This window comes from Sturnus vulgaris, chromosome 1, assembly GCF_052056855.1.
Source record: "Sturnus vulgaris isolate bStuVul1 chromosome 1, bStuVul1.hap1, whole genome shotgun sequence".
NCBI classification, from domain to species: domain Eukaryota; kingdom Metazoa; phylum Chordata; class Aves; order Passeriformes; family Sturnidae; genus Sturnus; species Sturnus vulgaris.
In genome coordinates, this window is record NC_142243.1 from 16,203,093 (window position 1) to 16,220,045 (window position 16,953).

Here is a 16,953-nt window from a genome sequence, read left to right on the forward strand (position 1 = left end):
TCAATTTCAGTAGTCACTGCTCAATGCCTTTTTCAGTCTCCCTCATCTGATTTCACCCCAACCACCCAAACTAATTTTCTCCTCTTCTGACTTTGTAATGGAAACACAAGGTTACATTCACTTGTGGTTAAAGTTTTCCTTGATGGTGGGACCCAACTCTTTCTACAAAGGCAGCAAAAAAGCATTGTGCTGAGAATAAACAGTTTATTCTGTGACCAAGTAGCTTCATAACCTGCTCTGAAAAGTGTTAAATTTTGCTGTCCATTTCATAGATCACTCACTTTTCTGAATTCTGAGGCTGTTGGGAGTTATTTAATTATTTTTTAACTTAATTAACCCACTCTCCTGATATCATTATGAGGCTTATTAACAACATGGCTAGTCTGAAAGTGACTTGAGAATCTCCACAGTTTACACATCTCTAAAGAGCACTCTTGTAAGTGCTGGTAACATTAACATTCCCTGGCAGAATAGAATGTGGATTCATCAAGTGAACTAGGAATGCAGTATGGAACCTCTGTTAGAGTATCACAATCAGCACATGAAGGCAATGGTTTTTAAGCCATATTTTGAGGTATTGGTTAGGTATTGGTAGAATATAAAAATGAATCCTGCACATGTGTGGCCATTAATTTCAATGCAAGTTAAACCAATGTGAGCCCCAGTGATCCAAACACAATATGAACAATGTGAACACTAGGGCAGGACTAAGAAAGAGCTGTTCATATCATTGGTTCTGAACATTTTTGTTTACAGTTTAGTTGTGTGTTTGTTGCCTGAGTGCTGATGACTTGCACTAGTCTTATCATAGTTGGAAAATATTAATAAACCCAAGTGCTTGCCCAATACTTTTGAGCAATGACAGAACCAGAAATAGGAACTAAGTATGGAAGTACATGTAGCAATAATAGATTGAGTCTGTTACTAACATAGGCAGTCTATTTATAATTGAATTACATGTTGGTCTGTCATCAAGCTACATGATGTTTTGTCATCCATTTCATCTAAATTTAAAAGTAAAAAGTTGAAAAGGAATATAAAGACCTTTCATATGGGAGGCACTGCATTTGTTTTGTCTCCCATGCCATGGTTTCGGTTCACCGAAACCTTTGCTTTCTTCTATCCAGACCTATGTCTGCGGCTTTTTCTGGCCCTTAATGGGGTCCTCACCCTTTCCTCCAGTCTAGCTCAGCTGTCAGGGTGAAGCCTCCCGGGCCCTTGCCACATGGATGTAAATAAGATAACAAAAGAGGCTCTTTCCCCTGATGAAGTTGCAGGGTTTATTTCTTGTGGGTAGCGAGGAAAAGAGAGAGAAAGAGGAAGAGGGCAGGGGACACAGGTCTTTTCTAGGGTCTGAAAAGGGGAGAAATTGGATCTCGGCCAGCCAGGTATGGCCAGGAGGGGAGAGGGACCAAGCTACAGGGCATAACAGGGGTCACTGAATGTACCATTCACAATGCATCTCGGAAATGCAACATATGTCTATAATTCCAAAAAGAAAAATAAAATACATGTGTATTTCCCAAAACAATTACATCCAACTGAGACTTGAATATAGAAAAATAGCTATTTATTTGTCTTGTCTTCATTATTTCAATTAGGTTTTTACCATCTTCTGGTGGGAAAATATGCATGAGTGAACTATCTGTGGGACTGCATGTCTTTCAAAGAAACACAGACAAAAAAGTTTTGAATGCTTTTTAAATCCAAGCAGATATTAAGACTAAAATACTTGTGGGTTCCCCATTTCCATCAGGACACAAGAAGGATTACTACACAAATTGCTAGATATTATTTCTTCACTGAAGCAGTGCTCTGACAAGATAGAAGTTTGTGACACAAATGTGTCATTCTGCATTATCATGAAAACCCAATAAGAAAAGGTACTGGCTCTTGGGCAAAACAATTTCCAGTCAGTCAAATCTCAAAAATTATCTTTGTAGATAATTATAATTAATAATAATTAATTCATGTGTCATTGAATAAGGGAACAGTTTTTACCTTTTTCATTCTACAGCTGTGAAGTTTCCCAGTACACTTATTATCACTGTTGTTGTTACTGTTATAGAAGTTTTAATAACACCAAGCACAGCAGGGTTCTGCCGTGCCAGCAGCTATACTAATCCATAGGGAGAACAAGGACCCCAGCACCAAGAGTAATATGTGTGACAGCCCCCAGTTCTTTTTGTTAGCTCTGCATTATGGGGCTACTTAGGAGGAACAGAAGTAAAAGGAAGACCAGCTTCTGGCCTCTACGTTATTTTTCTTGGATTTTTTTTTCCACTTTAATAGTAATCTCATGTGTGACTGCAAAACCAAGCTTTTTATATGACAGTAAATGATGCAAAACTGGATGCATGCATTTGCTGAAAGCCTGAAACAATATCCAGGCCCTGCCTCTTTCAGAGCAGCTGTGGGTAGTTGTGGTGCCATTGCTAATAGCTCGAGCATGGACAGAAGCAACCATTTTCCTGATGATCAATAAGTAGAAGACATGACATCATAGTATGAATATGTCTGCAAATTTTTCCTAAAATTTGAATGATAAGGAAAGGATGGAGTACAAGAGGATTTTTCTTAACTTCCTAGAGCTGGAATCTGGAAGCTGCATGCCTTGTGTAAACTCTGAATATTGCTGGGACATGGATAGGGTTCACCCCATCTAACCTGAGCTACACAAGTGTTATGCACAGTCTGTGGTAACCATCCAGCTTCCTTCACTGAAGACAACAGAGAAAAGCCTGCAGTGGGAAAATCAGATCAATTTAGAGAGTTAAAGTTATATAAAACCACTTTCACTCGCAAATGCAGTAGAACAATAATTTCCCTCTATCTATTCAATATTCTTTTTCATGTATGCAGGGATAACATTAATTCTTTTCTCCATACACTTAATCTGAGATGGGAAATAAGATTATTATCTAGGACTCTCAGTTTCCTTTTCAGAATTGCAGCTTCTCAGAAAGAAACACCACATCCTGTCAAAACCCCATTTTCTCTGCTCCTGATACACGACATTGCATTCAGCTATCTCAAAAAGTTCCCCTGACAATTCCACTATTAAGCAACTGCATCTGGCATCAAGGCTTATATTTAGATGTTTAAGATGTTATTTTTTAAAAAAAGATGGAACATAACTGGGCATAGTTATACCAAAAAAAAGGGAGGGAAAAAAAAAAGTGGAACTATCTTTGAGTCTGGTGTAGCCTTTATAGCAAATACAAACAAGCATTTTCATAGTATCATAGAATACCAGGTTGGAAAGGACCTCAAAGATCATCTGCTGCAATCTTTGCTAGAAAAAGCATCAGATGATCCAGCACCCTATCCCCCTGAATCTTAAAAGTGTCAGAATTTGGGAATCCCACTTCCCTGCTGAGATTATTCCAATGACTGATTGTCCCTGTTGTGAAAAATGTTCATCTTCTGTCCAACTAGAATCTCAATTGCTGTAGTTGACTTCTACATATTCTGGTTTTCCTTATCATACAGCATGAGTCATTTTCTTCTTCCTCCCTGCCTGTCTTTACAAAACAATCTACTGCAATCCATTGTAATTCTTCATGTGAGTTGTCCCACCATGGTTCAGTTATTCCTGTGACATCGTAACTTTCTGACTGATGCACGAAGTGACAGTTCCTCCTGTTTGTTCCCAGACATTGTGCATTGATCAACCCACACTTGAGGTGTCAGGTGGCTGCCTTCTGTTTCTATCAGGCCAGGCAAATAGCAAAAATTCATCACTACTCTGTTGGCCTGACTTACTCCACAGTTGGTGGAGTTGCAATGGTCTAAGTGTTGCCACTTTGTACCCCAGCCCCAGAGTCCTCCTGTTTAAAGCCAAGTTCACCAAGTTGTCCAGCCTGCTACCAAAGATTGCTCTTCTGCTTCCAGAGAGATGGATTCCATCCCTCCTGAATAGGCTACAGTCATCAAAGAATGTCCTGTTCTCAGATGAGTGCCTCAATACCCCTTAACTGTGCATCACCCACAAGCATTTGTCATTTCCTTCTGTGGCACCCACTGCATGCTGCTGGTAAAGTTTTCCCTTGCAGACCTTGTTCATGGGTGTCTATAGCAGTTAAAGCTTCCTATCTGGTTTTGGAATACTGGAGGGTGGGGAATGAAGCAGAGCCAGGCTTTTGTGGGTCACCAGGGTCAAAGGTGTCACATTCTCTGTGTTGTCTGCTAGGAGTGTAAGATTCTGAAGCCACTTATCTCCATCTCAGCCTCTCTAGTACTGCACAGCCTTTTAACTGTTTCCTGCAACTCAGCCAGCTGATGCAATACTCTGTGCACATCTTTTGCAGACATTTACTTTTCTCCAGAAGAAGAGTGTGGTCACTCATTGCAACCTACTGCTTCTACTGAAGTCTCCTTTCTTACCAGTCCCATCTGCATGGAAGCCTCAAACATCTCAGAGGCTTTCTCTGTAGAAACACTGGGTTTGATGTATGAGGCATGTGCCCACCATTATGACAGAGACTTCAAGCACTTTCCTCATCTGTGGGCCACAGGCAGGGTGCACAGCCCTTCTCATGTGCCCTTCTGAGCAAACTGCTGTGCTCTCTCAATCCCTGTTTGCCCTCTCAATCCCCATCTGCCCACCCTGGTCACATTGCTCCCCAGGGCCATTTCAGTCTCCCACAGTTGTTCCTGGCAAGGCTTGAATTGCAGAAGCCTCTCTCACAAGAGCTGTTGGCTGCAGGCAGGAGCTCCCTGCCTGCCTTGGGTGTCCCTGGCACCAGGAACCCCCTGGACCCTTTAATCTACACTCTACCGTGCACCTTACCATTGCCACCCCTACATGCCTCACTGGCTTCCCTTAATATTCAAGAGAAGATCGTTTATACTTTTCTCCAGTATTAAATTACTGAACAATTAAGAAATTTAATGCAAAAATAAATTGTGTGCATTTTAGTCTAGCCTGCAACCAAAACAATTATAAGTAAGGCAGAAGCTCTCTATTTGAAGCTGATAAATTGCAGCCTGAGGCCTTGAACAATAGTTCAATTAACTCGGAACTGCTCCTTTAAGAAAAGCTGGTTTTCTTCCTGGTCCCTACAAACCTGTCAGCAGCCCTCAACTTGAGAGCATGTATCAGCCTTTGCAGATTGGCAGGCTGTTAGAGGATTACAGACAGCAAACATGTTTTCACAGAAATTGCGTCTTCTGGCAATTCACAAGGGTCTTATGCAAGTGGTGAGACAACCATATAACTTTGTTTAAATATACATAGGTATTACTGAAGGGAGCCTCTAGCTGGCCAAATGTACAGGTTGCTTTGTCAGTCTCGTAGGCAGCAATAACATATTTAACTATTTTAATAAACTTCGCATACTTTGACACACAAGACACGCACAAATCCCAAACACATACCAGGCCATAAAATGCAAATGGCTAATGTTAGCCGACAGAGAGATAAATAAAGTTAAAGGAATTAAATAATCCTTGCTAAAAACAAAGGCATATAAAAATCCTTGCAGGATCTCAGATATACAAATTGCACACATTCATATTCACAGTGGAAAAAAGCAGTCAACATACACCTGGTCATGCAGAAAAGCACTGCACTCTAGAGATACCTCTGGGACTAAGAAGTGGACAGACTAAGAAACAGAGCTTCTCACTAACAAACGTATTCCTAAGATGTAATATGTGTTCTAAGCTCCTAGCAAAGTAAACTCAGATCCACCTCACGTGTTTACAGTTCAGGGTACAGTTCCAGTATTTATTAATAATTCTTTACAGCACAATCACCAACACAGAGAACAACAGGTGAACAACAGCCCAGGAGAAAGACTGAAAGACAGAGGTGACTCTTGTGTCCGCCTGTGTGCTTGCTTCCCTGCAGGCATGACTACTTGGCATGTCAACAAAAGTTGTGGGAAATGCAAGTTTTTGTAGAATCACAGAATGGTTTGAGTTGGAAGAGACCTATGGCAATCATCTGATTCAACTTCCCTATTCAAGCAGGAGTTTAAAACTTGTACAGAGTTTTCTGAAAACAGGAAAGTTGAAGTGAGTCTCCAAAACACATTAGTAATGGAAATAGAAAAAAATTACTAAAGAAGTGAAACTGGTGTAGATACCAGCATGCAATGACCCTTTTATTTTCTGTACTCCATGCTGCACTCCAACAAAGATTATTTTTGTTCTTCACTTAAAAACGTCTTACAAAACATGTTCATCTACCATTGTCAACAGGAAGGCAATATGGACTATATCCAAATAAAGATTTCAAGAGCTACCTCAGGATTTCAGTGAGTGTTTGAGACTTAATGGACAAATTTAATTAAAAACAAAACCGAACCAACAAAAAGACCCCCAAACTCACTCACCCAGCAGACCAGAATGTGAACTGATAAAATACCTACCTCTAACTTCAACTTAGAAGATTCCTGAACTCCTGTTGTTGCCATCCTGTTCACACTCAAAAGTTTTGTGTGCTGAAAAAGTAAACATCCTGTTCTAGCAAGCCTATGAGATTCCAAAGACACACTAGACACTCCTGTGAATTCAATCTGGTCTAACAGGCCCAGAGCACAACCAACACATGTAGATTATAACAAAATATAGCACTGATAACATTCATTTCATATTGCTTTGTTGGCACTGAAGATGGTGACACATTTTCAGTCTTTAGCCAGAGCTAATAAATTCCTCACCATAATGAGGCTCTCTGTCACCTACACACCTAATCAGTAAGGAATCATCAGGAAGACTTTGAACCATCTACACTGAATTATTTTGCTAGTGGCGGCAGTAGCTATTTCAGGTAAAACCCTTAGTCTTGATTCAGAAGCAGAATCAGTCATTTTCAGCTCCCAAATGAGCACCCTTGCTGCTAGGTTGCAGAGCCAAACTCCATTGCACTTGCCCTCTTGGCACCCTCTTTAACATCCTTATGCAGCCACTCAGCTAGAAGCACTCATACCCATGCTCAACCCTTCCTGGACAGTGGCTGTAGGCAATAAGAGGCTATTGAAGAAGTTGGCATCTCTTTACCTGTTTGCTATTCACTTCTTTTTAACTCCAGGTACACAAAATTACCCATCTGCAGCCTGTAAAACATGTGATGATCGATTCCACCTGGAGTGGTCAATTCCTTTTTTTTACTGGTAGTAGCGCTTCTTCCCACTCTTCTGCATTTCTTGTTGTTTAGCTTCCCGAGTCTCCCATTTCCTCATCCCACTGAGGGATTACAGCCACCTACCTTTGGCTTCTGTAAAGTCTGTGAGCCTATCAGCTAGGTGAGTGTCCACCATTAAAGTCTTAAAGTCTTACCCACGAAATGAGTTTATCCTTTCTGGCTACAGTCTTCCTTATAAATCCACAGTTGATTTCTTCTGAAGGCTGTAGAAGAGCTTCAAAGTGTCAAGTGAGATGGCATTTCTTGACAATAAGGTTGACAACAACCTATGTCATAGAAAATTTGCCTAAAAAGACTCATGAACTAATCTTCATCTTCCACATATTTTCTCAAATGACAAAAAACCAAATCTGCAATGAACCAAAAGTATTGAACTTCCAAAATCACAGAGAAGATCGCATTCAGAGACAGGTATTGTGCTCCAAATGAAAACATAAAGGAGATGCACACTTGACCCAATTATCCTGTAGCAGATAATTACCCTGCTTATTCCTGAGCAGGGCACTCCCTACCAGGATTATGTTCTCTTGTTTATCTTGCATGAAAAGAACTCTCTGTGAGAGCAATCACAAAACAGAGGAAGGAAGACAGGTAGGTGCCAATTTTGAAGGAGTCTTTGGGAAAGGAACAGCAAAGTTCTGCTGTGCCAAAAATAATTGCTCCTTTGGTCTGCCTCTCTGCAAGAGGTTCTGCTCCACACCAACTAACAGTCCTGCCAATAAGGAAGAATGGGTTGGTTTTTTCGGTCTTTTGTTTATTGGTTTTTTTAACTCAAGCCATTCCCATTAAGCAAGATATTTTAGAGCAATTTTAAATAGAATAGTTTGGGTTGGAAGGAACCTTTAAAGGTCATCTAGTCAAAGCCCCCTGCAATGAGCAGAGATCTCTTCAACTAGACCAGATTGCTGAGAACCCTGTCCAACCTGATCTTGAATGTTTTCTGGGATGGAGCACCTAACACCCCTCTGGGTAACCTGTATTTCTCCTGTATTGCTCCTGTATTTCTCCACTCTCAGTGTAAAAAATTTCTTCTTTATATCTTCTCTGAACCTACCCTCTTTTATTTTAAAACAATGAGACCTTGTCCTATGACTGTAGATCCTATTAAAAAATCTGTCCCAATCTTGTTTATAAGCCTCCTTTAAGTATTGAAAGGACACAAGGTGTTCCTGGAGCCTTTTCTTCTCCAGGCTGAACAGCCATAGCTCTCTCAGAGCTGTTTCATTGCTTTGATCTTTTTTGTGGCCTTCGTCTATACCCCCTCCAACAGGTCCATGTCTCTCTTGTGCTGAGGACTCTGGAGATGAATATAGTATTCCAGGACAGTATCACAGATTAATTGATACACTTCACCCATAAGAGAGAAGTAGCAATATGTTTATTGATATAAAAAAGCAATTTAACAAAGTCTGATAGTAAATGTGACAGCTTTTTAACAAGATTTAATTCAAGGTACACTTGATTTTTTTACTGCATAAAGGTCAAAGTCAGACAAAACTGTCAGGGACACCCTCCTGTTGAGTCATGAGGTTCAGAAAAAACGCACTGCTTTCTAAACTGCTTTCCAGGGGGAATTTAGATGGATGCAGACTTAGTCCCAGACTAAGTCAGTGGTTTATGCCTCAAGGATAACCTGTGCATAATCAATCCTTTATATCACTCAGCTATGATTTCGAAGTTTAGCATGCTATTAATCACTTATCAAGAATCTGTAAGAAGTCTCTCAGCCATGAGTAGACCTGAGAAGTGTTCCTGCTCTAAGGGAGATCCTGGCATGCGATTCACTCCCACACAGGACAGCTCAATCGATACACTGTCCACTCTTCATGGAATAAGAAGATTGATTTACAGTCATACTTACATGCCAGATATATTTTGGGTTGTCGCACACTCAACTAGCCCTGAGCTAAGGGCTAACTGCCCTTAGTTGTTGAGCAAGATTTAGGGCCCTTAGCTATTGTATTGTTATCTGTAAGTCAGACACAGCCATTACAACCCATACTTGTGGCTATTAGTTAAGCAGAAAAAGGCAGGGTAGAGACCACAGTGTCTCAGTGGTGTCCCACAAGAGGAAGGCAGAGGGACAGAATCATCTTTCTCGACCAACTGACCACATATCTTTTGATGTAGCCCAGGATGCAGTTGTCTTTCTGAGCTATGAGTGCATTCCTGGCTAAGTCCAGCTGCTCACCCACCAGTGTATCCCCAAGTTCTCTCAGCAGGGGTAGTTCTCATTCCCTTCATCCCCCAGCCTGTATTGGTATCACAGATTGTCCCAACCAAGGTAGAGAACCTCACACTTGGCCTTGTGGGACCACTTCTCGATCTTGTCCAGCTCCCTCTGGATGGCATCCTGTCCTTTGGGGCTGTCAACCGCACCACTGAACTTGGTGTAATCTACAAATTTGCTGAGGATGCACTCAACCCCACTGTCTATGCCATTGATAAAGGTATTAAATACTACTGATCCCAATTTGGAAGCCTGATGACACCACTGATCACTAATCTTCATTTGAATATTTGAATATTCAGCATTAGTTTCTGGTTGAGGAAATTTGGCTCTTCCTAAAAATTTGTTTTGGTAACCTTGTATCCTTAGAATGAGCCAGAAGAAACTGGACAGAGAAATTTTTGCTTTACTGGTAGAATATTCCTTTAGAAGACATTATTCTTCTAAACAGATCTCATGGAAATGGCAGATAACACGTGAACTGCAGATTTACATACTAATCTGGCACACATAAATTGAAGCCTCTTTACCTAGAACTGCCCACCCACTCTAGATGGTGACAGTATAAGGATCTACTTCCATGGGAGATGAGTGTCTAAGTGCCTTTAACGGTTTATGGAGATCTGGTATGCTGGTTTGGGCTGGGATGTTTACCTACCTTCACAGTGGCTAACATGGGGTTGTGTCATGGATTTGTGCTGAGCAGAGTTGATAATACAGAGATGTGATTGCTGAACAGGGCTTACACAGAGCCTAGGCCTTTTCTGCTTTTTGTACCACCACTGTGGCAAGGAAGTTGGGAGTGTGTGGGAGGCTGGGAAAAGACACAGGTGGGACAGGTGACCCAAACTGACCAAAGGGATATTCCATACCATGTGATATCATGCTCAGTATATCAAGCTGGGGAGAAAAAGGAGGAAGGGGTGGGAGAGACACAACACATTTGGAGTGATGGACTTTGTCTCCCCAAGTAACTATTGCACAGGATGGAGCCCTGCTCTCCTGGAGATGGCTGAACACACCTATCTGCCAATGGCAAGGAGTGAATTAATTCCCTCTGCTTGCTTGCACAGCTTTTGCTTTCCCTATTAAACTGTCTTTCTCTCAGCCCACGAGTTTTCTACCTTCTACCCTTCTAATTCTCTTTCCTAATCCTGCAGCTGAGGGAGTGAGTGAGTGAGTGAGTGAGTGAGTGAGTGAGTGAGTGAGTGAGTGAGTGAGTGAGTGAGTGAGTGAGTGACTGGGGCTTGGCTACTGAGTGGGGTTAAACCACAATAGTCCTTGTTTGGTGTCCAAACAAGCCCCTTGTTTGGGGCTTGAAGGGTTTGAGATAATGAGACATCTGATTGGGATGTGCTAGACTGAATTTATATCTGTTAGTGCTGTTTAGCTGTGTCCTAGTGTGACGTTATGGTGTTTGTATCTCCAGTCGTGTGTTCTGTTTATGCTTGGTATTATGTCCTGTGCTTTCAGGACTGAATCTGAAAGTAAAAGTTTGTTTTGTCTTGTTATCAGCCGGCTCACCTCCCCCATGGTCTGTGTTTAGGAGAGGCTCGCTAGCTTGCTGACTGGCTGGGCTTGGCTTTGCTTTGCTTTTGCTCGCTTGCTTGCTCGCTTTTGGCTCCTGCTTTTCTTGCTTTTGCTTATTAGTTAGTTCAGCTAGGCAGTCCAATTTTTTCCCTGGACTGTTTTTTTCCCCCCTCTCCCTTTCCTGGATACCATCTGAACCTGTTCCGGATGGGGACCTGGGAAACACCAAGAAACACCAGAAGTCTGCATTCTGTGACCTGCAGCAGTCATCCCCAGCGCCGGAGACTGAAAACTGGGTGACCACTCGCTGGAGAGACTTTCTGAGTTTGTCATCTATTCAGAGCGGTGAAGGAGTTTTTTGTCATCTGGTGTTGGGTTTTATGTTCTGAGGAGTGGTTTCACTTGTTAAATAAACAGGTTTTTTTCCACTCCTCTCTGAGGAAATTCTTCCTGAACCCGGTGGTGGGGGGAGGAGTCGTGGGGGATTTGCTTTCTAGGGGCTCCTTCCGGAGGTTTTCCCCCAAATTTGCCCTAAACCAGGACAAGCTGGTAATGAGTGGGCACCATGCTTGCCATGGTGCTTGCTTTCCTGGCTGCATTAGAGCCTAGTGCTAGTTAGTGACTGCTTTTTGCTTTTGCTGCTTGCTGCAGTGCTCTGCTACTTCTCACCTTATTGAATTGTGCCTGGGAACATCTTGATAACAGCGATGTGCTTGGGCTGGCAAGTGGCCAGGGTGCTCCTGCTGTTTTTGTGCTGCTGCACTGGACAGGCTGGAACATGGGTCTGAACCTGAGCTGAAGTTCAGAGGGAGCGAGCAGCTGCATGATGCTTGGTTGCTGGCTGGGGTTAAACCACAACATCTGGTCAGCTAAGGCAATGGAGCACTGAAGAGAGCTGGATATTGGACCAGTGCAAGTGGTCACTGCCCTCCCACTCCAAGTGGATGGACTGAACATAAAGAATGGCTGGGAAAGGAAGGAAAAAGACTCTTTCAGTTAGAGGATAATTCCTATCAGAGAAAAGTAAAGGGAAAGGAAGGCAGGCAGCATTACATTCGTGTTTTACAATTAGTAATCTGAGAGCATTGCGAAGTGAACAGGAGAGATTTCCCTAGACTGTATTCCAGTAGCTGACCAGTGAGGAAAAAGAAAAGGGTGAAGAACCCAGGGGAACACCAAGGTGGGATCAGGATGCACTCTGGTTCATGTATGAGAAGTAATATTTAATGTGGCTGTCAGTACTGAGGGATCAAAAATGTTTTTTTCTAAGGATATGAAGACTCCGTATGACAGGTCAGCATTCCAAGAAATACACTTCCAAGCTGACAGGAATTCAAGAAACTGAAATTCTCTATAGTGTTCTGCTATATTGTATGTAAAGCAGGTACTGACATCTCTGTAAATATTCTGGCTCACAAAATGAAGTTTAAAACCACATGTTGATAAAAATAAATAGGTACTGATAGAGCTAGACAAGCAGACTTTCACCTTTGCACCAGCAACAGAGAAGATATGACCCTGACATGCACACCCATAATAAATAGATAGATGCTAGGAGAGACTAGATTAATCTGACAAGGAGACACCTTCTCTAACATGCAGAAACACTGTGGAGCAGAAGGGCATTAGTTGTGGATTTGGCAGAAAATTTCCATGTCAAGGAAGTATAAAATTTCCTTCCAGTAAATGAAATGGGGAGGTATTTGAAAAGTCATCTCCTCCAGAGATAACAGAATAAATGCTCACATTATGCCCTGCAATATCTTTGTTGTATTTCTGAGCTCTAATAAATCAAGAGTTCAGTTCATGTTCAGTATCAGTATTCTCTGATATATAAATATACAAAATTATGAGGTAGTGTTTAAAATAAAATCTACCAAAAATTTCAAGCAGACATTGCCTGATCAAAGCAGGAGGAAAAGAGAGGCACTGTAGTTTTATTCTGTTTTTCTCCATAATGATATGCACTTATAGTTCCTGAGTGACTGACCATTTTATGAAGAAACTTAGAAACATGTATGCAAAAAAAAGCTGACTACAAATATAACATATTCCCTAGTAATAACAAATAATCAAAGAGGCAAACCTTTTGCAGTTTTCATGGAAGCAAGTTGGGAAATCATTAATGTATATTAAGGAAAGTGAAATGTTATGGACCGTTGATAAGGATATACAAATACAAAAGTTGCTTAGTTTCTTCAGTAGAATGATGTTCACGTTACATCATATCGTCACCTCCCAGGGTTTTATGCAGTCTTCTTGGGAAACCTCATGATTATGAAATCTCTGTGGAGATAGGAATTTTTCTTGTAGTCAGTTTGAAAAGAAATATTCCCCAGAATTAAAGTAATAAAATCTGCCAGTTCACCTTGCCTTTCTGTTATCATACACTGATAAGCTGAAATTCTGTTCATCATGATAATGTTCAGTTGAAACAGACAGTTTCTATCCATAGTATCACCCAGACAGTTAAAACACTCAAGCACCTTCATTCTTCCCAAAAAACAAAAATGAAAAATCAAATGAACGCAGTCTCATCATGCAGCAGAGAAGCCACTCATCCTGCCAGCACCCAGCACGTGGCAATTTCACAGTGTCACTGTGCACTCACAGAGGAAAGGAAAAACAGCTTCTCAACACAAATAAACATCTGTTAGGTGTGGGTCCTGGTGCCAGAATAACTTCTGGGGTTTCTTTGGAATCTTGTATTCTAGACAGACAAGCCACCCTAGAGGAAACCAGGAATTCACCTCCCATTCTGCTGCCCCCATCACCCGGCCACCCCCATCATTCCTTTGTGCGCATTTTCCGGAAGGCCAAGGGAAAGGTGATCCTTTCTTGCACGCTGGCTGGTGAAGGCACAGAGGGCACACATCTGCCACTGGCAGCCCCCAGCTTGACAATTCAATGCTCCCTTTGGACACAGGGCTTTGAGGTTCTGCATTTCCCACATGCATGGAAAGAATAGCATAGCCTAGCATAGCATAATTATGGCATCATTATGTTGCATCATGGTGGAAGAAATGGGATAGAAGACTTCTTGATGTCACTTTGTTTTACTCCAGTGTCCAGTGTGTCTCACATAATTTGCTAAGCACTTTCCAAGGGCAGACTGAATGCAGTTGGAAATGCCTCTCTGTCCTGGCATTCCAAAGAGAGGGTCAGAAATAAGCAATCTATGCTCTGACTGAGAACTTGGAACTACAAGCATCCATCCCTGATGTAAGAGCATAGCTCTTCATTTTGAAATTAAAATATACTGTGCTTTCTGAGACTTGGTTATGTCACATTTCACCACAGTCTACCACTGAGCTCAAAGACTTCATGAAAATATACAAGACTAATTCAGTCCTTAGCTTCTTGAGAGCTGCACTGGTGTTCAAAGTCGATTTTACAACTTTTCTAGACTGCCTCTAAGTAAGAATCAAACCAAGACCTTTTTACAGTGAGGATTCTCAGGTACTAGAACAGGTTGCCCAGACAAGTTGTGGAGGATCCACCACTGAAGATGTTCAAAACTGGACTGGACAATGTCCTGAGCAACCTGCTCTAGTTCACTTTTCAGCAGGGCAGGGTGGATTAGATCTCTAGACAGCTCTCCAAACGGAACTTTTCTGTGAAATTTATTTTGCTTTACAATTAATTATGACATTTTGATTTCCCATTTCTTCATGAAAGCAGACAGATAAGAAATGAAAAGTAGCTAAAGAACAGTATTAACATAACTTGAAATAAAGCACAGAAAAATTGTCATTTCTCCTGTATCAACTAAACATTCCAAACAATAGAACATACAAGCTAGAATTCCTGATGAGGTTTTCAAAAAAACGGGAAAACTTACATGAAATGCTATCTCTTGGCATTGTATTTCAAATAACATGATTGCAAAAGATCTTCACAGTTCTATAAGGAAATTACTTTAGGCTAAAGGGATTTATTGAAAGGACAGAAATCATACAGATATTTTCTACCTATGAAACACAGAGCAGATAGGGATTTTCATTAATGCATGGCTGGAAATAAATACTCATGGAGCTGAGAAACTAAAAAGTGCTTAGTTTGTTGACATCGCTTCCTCCTTAGTTCATAAGAATTTACACGTCACAGTTTTATTGTAAGACTGCATTCACCACCCAGACAACTAAGCAGTGTATGAACATGACTCAACAACACAACCTTGTGGGGGCGACAGCCCAGAGTGCATTAGCAAGAGCGTAGCCAGCACTGCAAGGGAAGTAATGACCTTCCTCCATTCAGCACAAGACCTCATCATCACTATGGTGCTCAGGGCAGGGCTCCCCAGCACAAGAGAGATATCAGCTCTCTGCAGTGAGACCAGTGAGGGGCACCATGATGGTGCCGTCCTGGAGCACTCAATGTACCAGGGCACAGGACCTAGACCTAGGCTGGAGATTACCATGGGTAGGGAGCATCTTCTTGCTGTCTTCAGACATGTGATGGGAAGGTACAGGGAAGACATAGACAGGCTGCTCTCAAAGGTATCTTGGGAAAGAACAGGGACCAACTATCACTAATTGTATCAGAGAAATTTCAGTTCGATATTGTTACGGGCAAAAACTCTTTCCTCCTTCAGGGAATTTCCATGAATTTAATTTATTTTCCAATTAACAATCTATTAATTACAGATTCTCAGATCAAGGGAGACTGAAAATCCAAACAACCCTCAGGAAAAATCCTGCTTTCCTTCATACACTTCTTCCTCCCCCCCTAGAGCTTTTGCTCCTCAGTGCCCTCACGCCAGGCCATGCCCAGCTCCTTTGCTGAGGCAGTGGCCAGAGCAGGAGACTGGGACCAGCACACACGGGGCTGGTTCCTTCACTGGCAGCAGCTTTTCCAGGCTGCACTTTCCAGACCCTGCTCTGGCAAAACCTTGGACCCAACCTCTGCCCAGGAATCCTCGTCTCTCTTCCCTCCTCCTGCTCCATTGACTTCTTTCCTCCTTCTCCTCCCACCCTGGCCTTGTTTCTCCTTCTGCTTAGTGTTTGACACCAAAACTTTATGACACTTTAAGACCCAGAGGTGCCACAGACTCCCCTGAGGATGGGCCCAGCCATGCCTTAGGCTGGGTCTCTTGGATCCTGCTGGCATTAACCATGACCAGCTCAGGGCAGGCCTGGTCTCTCCTCACAGAGGCCAACCTGCAGGCCCTCTACCAAAACCTTGGCATTTATGAGGGGGGAAAATCATGATGAAGTAGTCAAATACTGAAGCAGGTTTCCCAGAGGCTCTGGAATATGCACCCTTGGAGGAAACTCCAAACTCATCTGAGTGGCCTAGCCCAGCACCCACAGCAGCCCTTCTCTGAGCAGGGCATGTGTGAGACGAGTGCCAAAGGATCCTTCCAAACCAAGTTATTCCATGATTCTACAAAACTGTTGGAATCACTTCCAGGCTCAGTAAATGTCCGGGAGACACAAAAATACAGAGACCAAGCAGAAAATGTTTATCTGCATTACTGGAGACAGCTTTACCTTTCAAAATAAGCAAATATTACCACAGAGCTTGTGAGCGGAGACAGCAGGCAGCAGTAGCCAGAGCAGGAGATGAGCCCTGTTCCAAGCAGAAGGAAATGGAGGCCGAAGGGGCAAACTGAAGAAGAGTTTTCAAACAAAATGGCTATGAATCAGAGAGTCTCACCAGCCAAGCACATGTTGATTCTTAATTTCAAATGCTGTGCTGAAAGTTACATAAGCAAGAAACTGCATTTGCTCTCCCTACCCTGGTGTCTCTTGAGCTAGAAGCTGGCCCAGCCCTGGAGCCATTGTGACACTCAGACCACAACCAAAGTCATGTCTGCATTTGTCAGCCTGCCTGGGCTGTGCCTGAAAGTCACCTGGGCTGAATTATTCTCCTTGCTTCTTGCTTCTGTCCCAGAGACAGACAGTGGACCCTCCTGTGGAAGAGAGAAGGTTCTTGTACTGCAGTTTCAGGGTGGGGTTGAACCTGGGTCTCCTGATTCCTGAGGAACAATCTGACCTTGAGTGCTGTGCAACAGGGACACAACTCAGCCACCCAAACG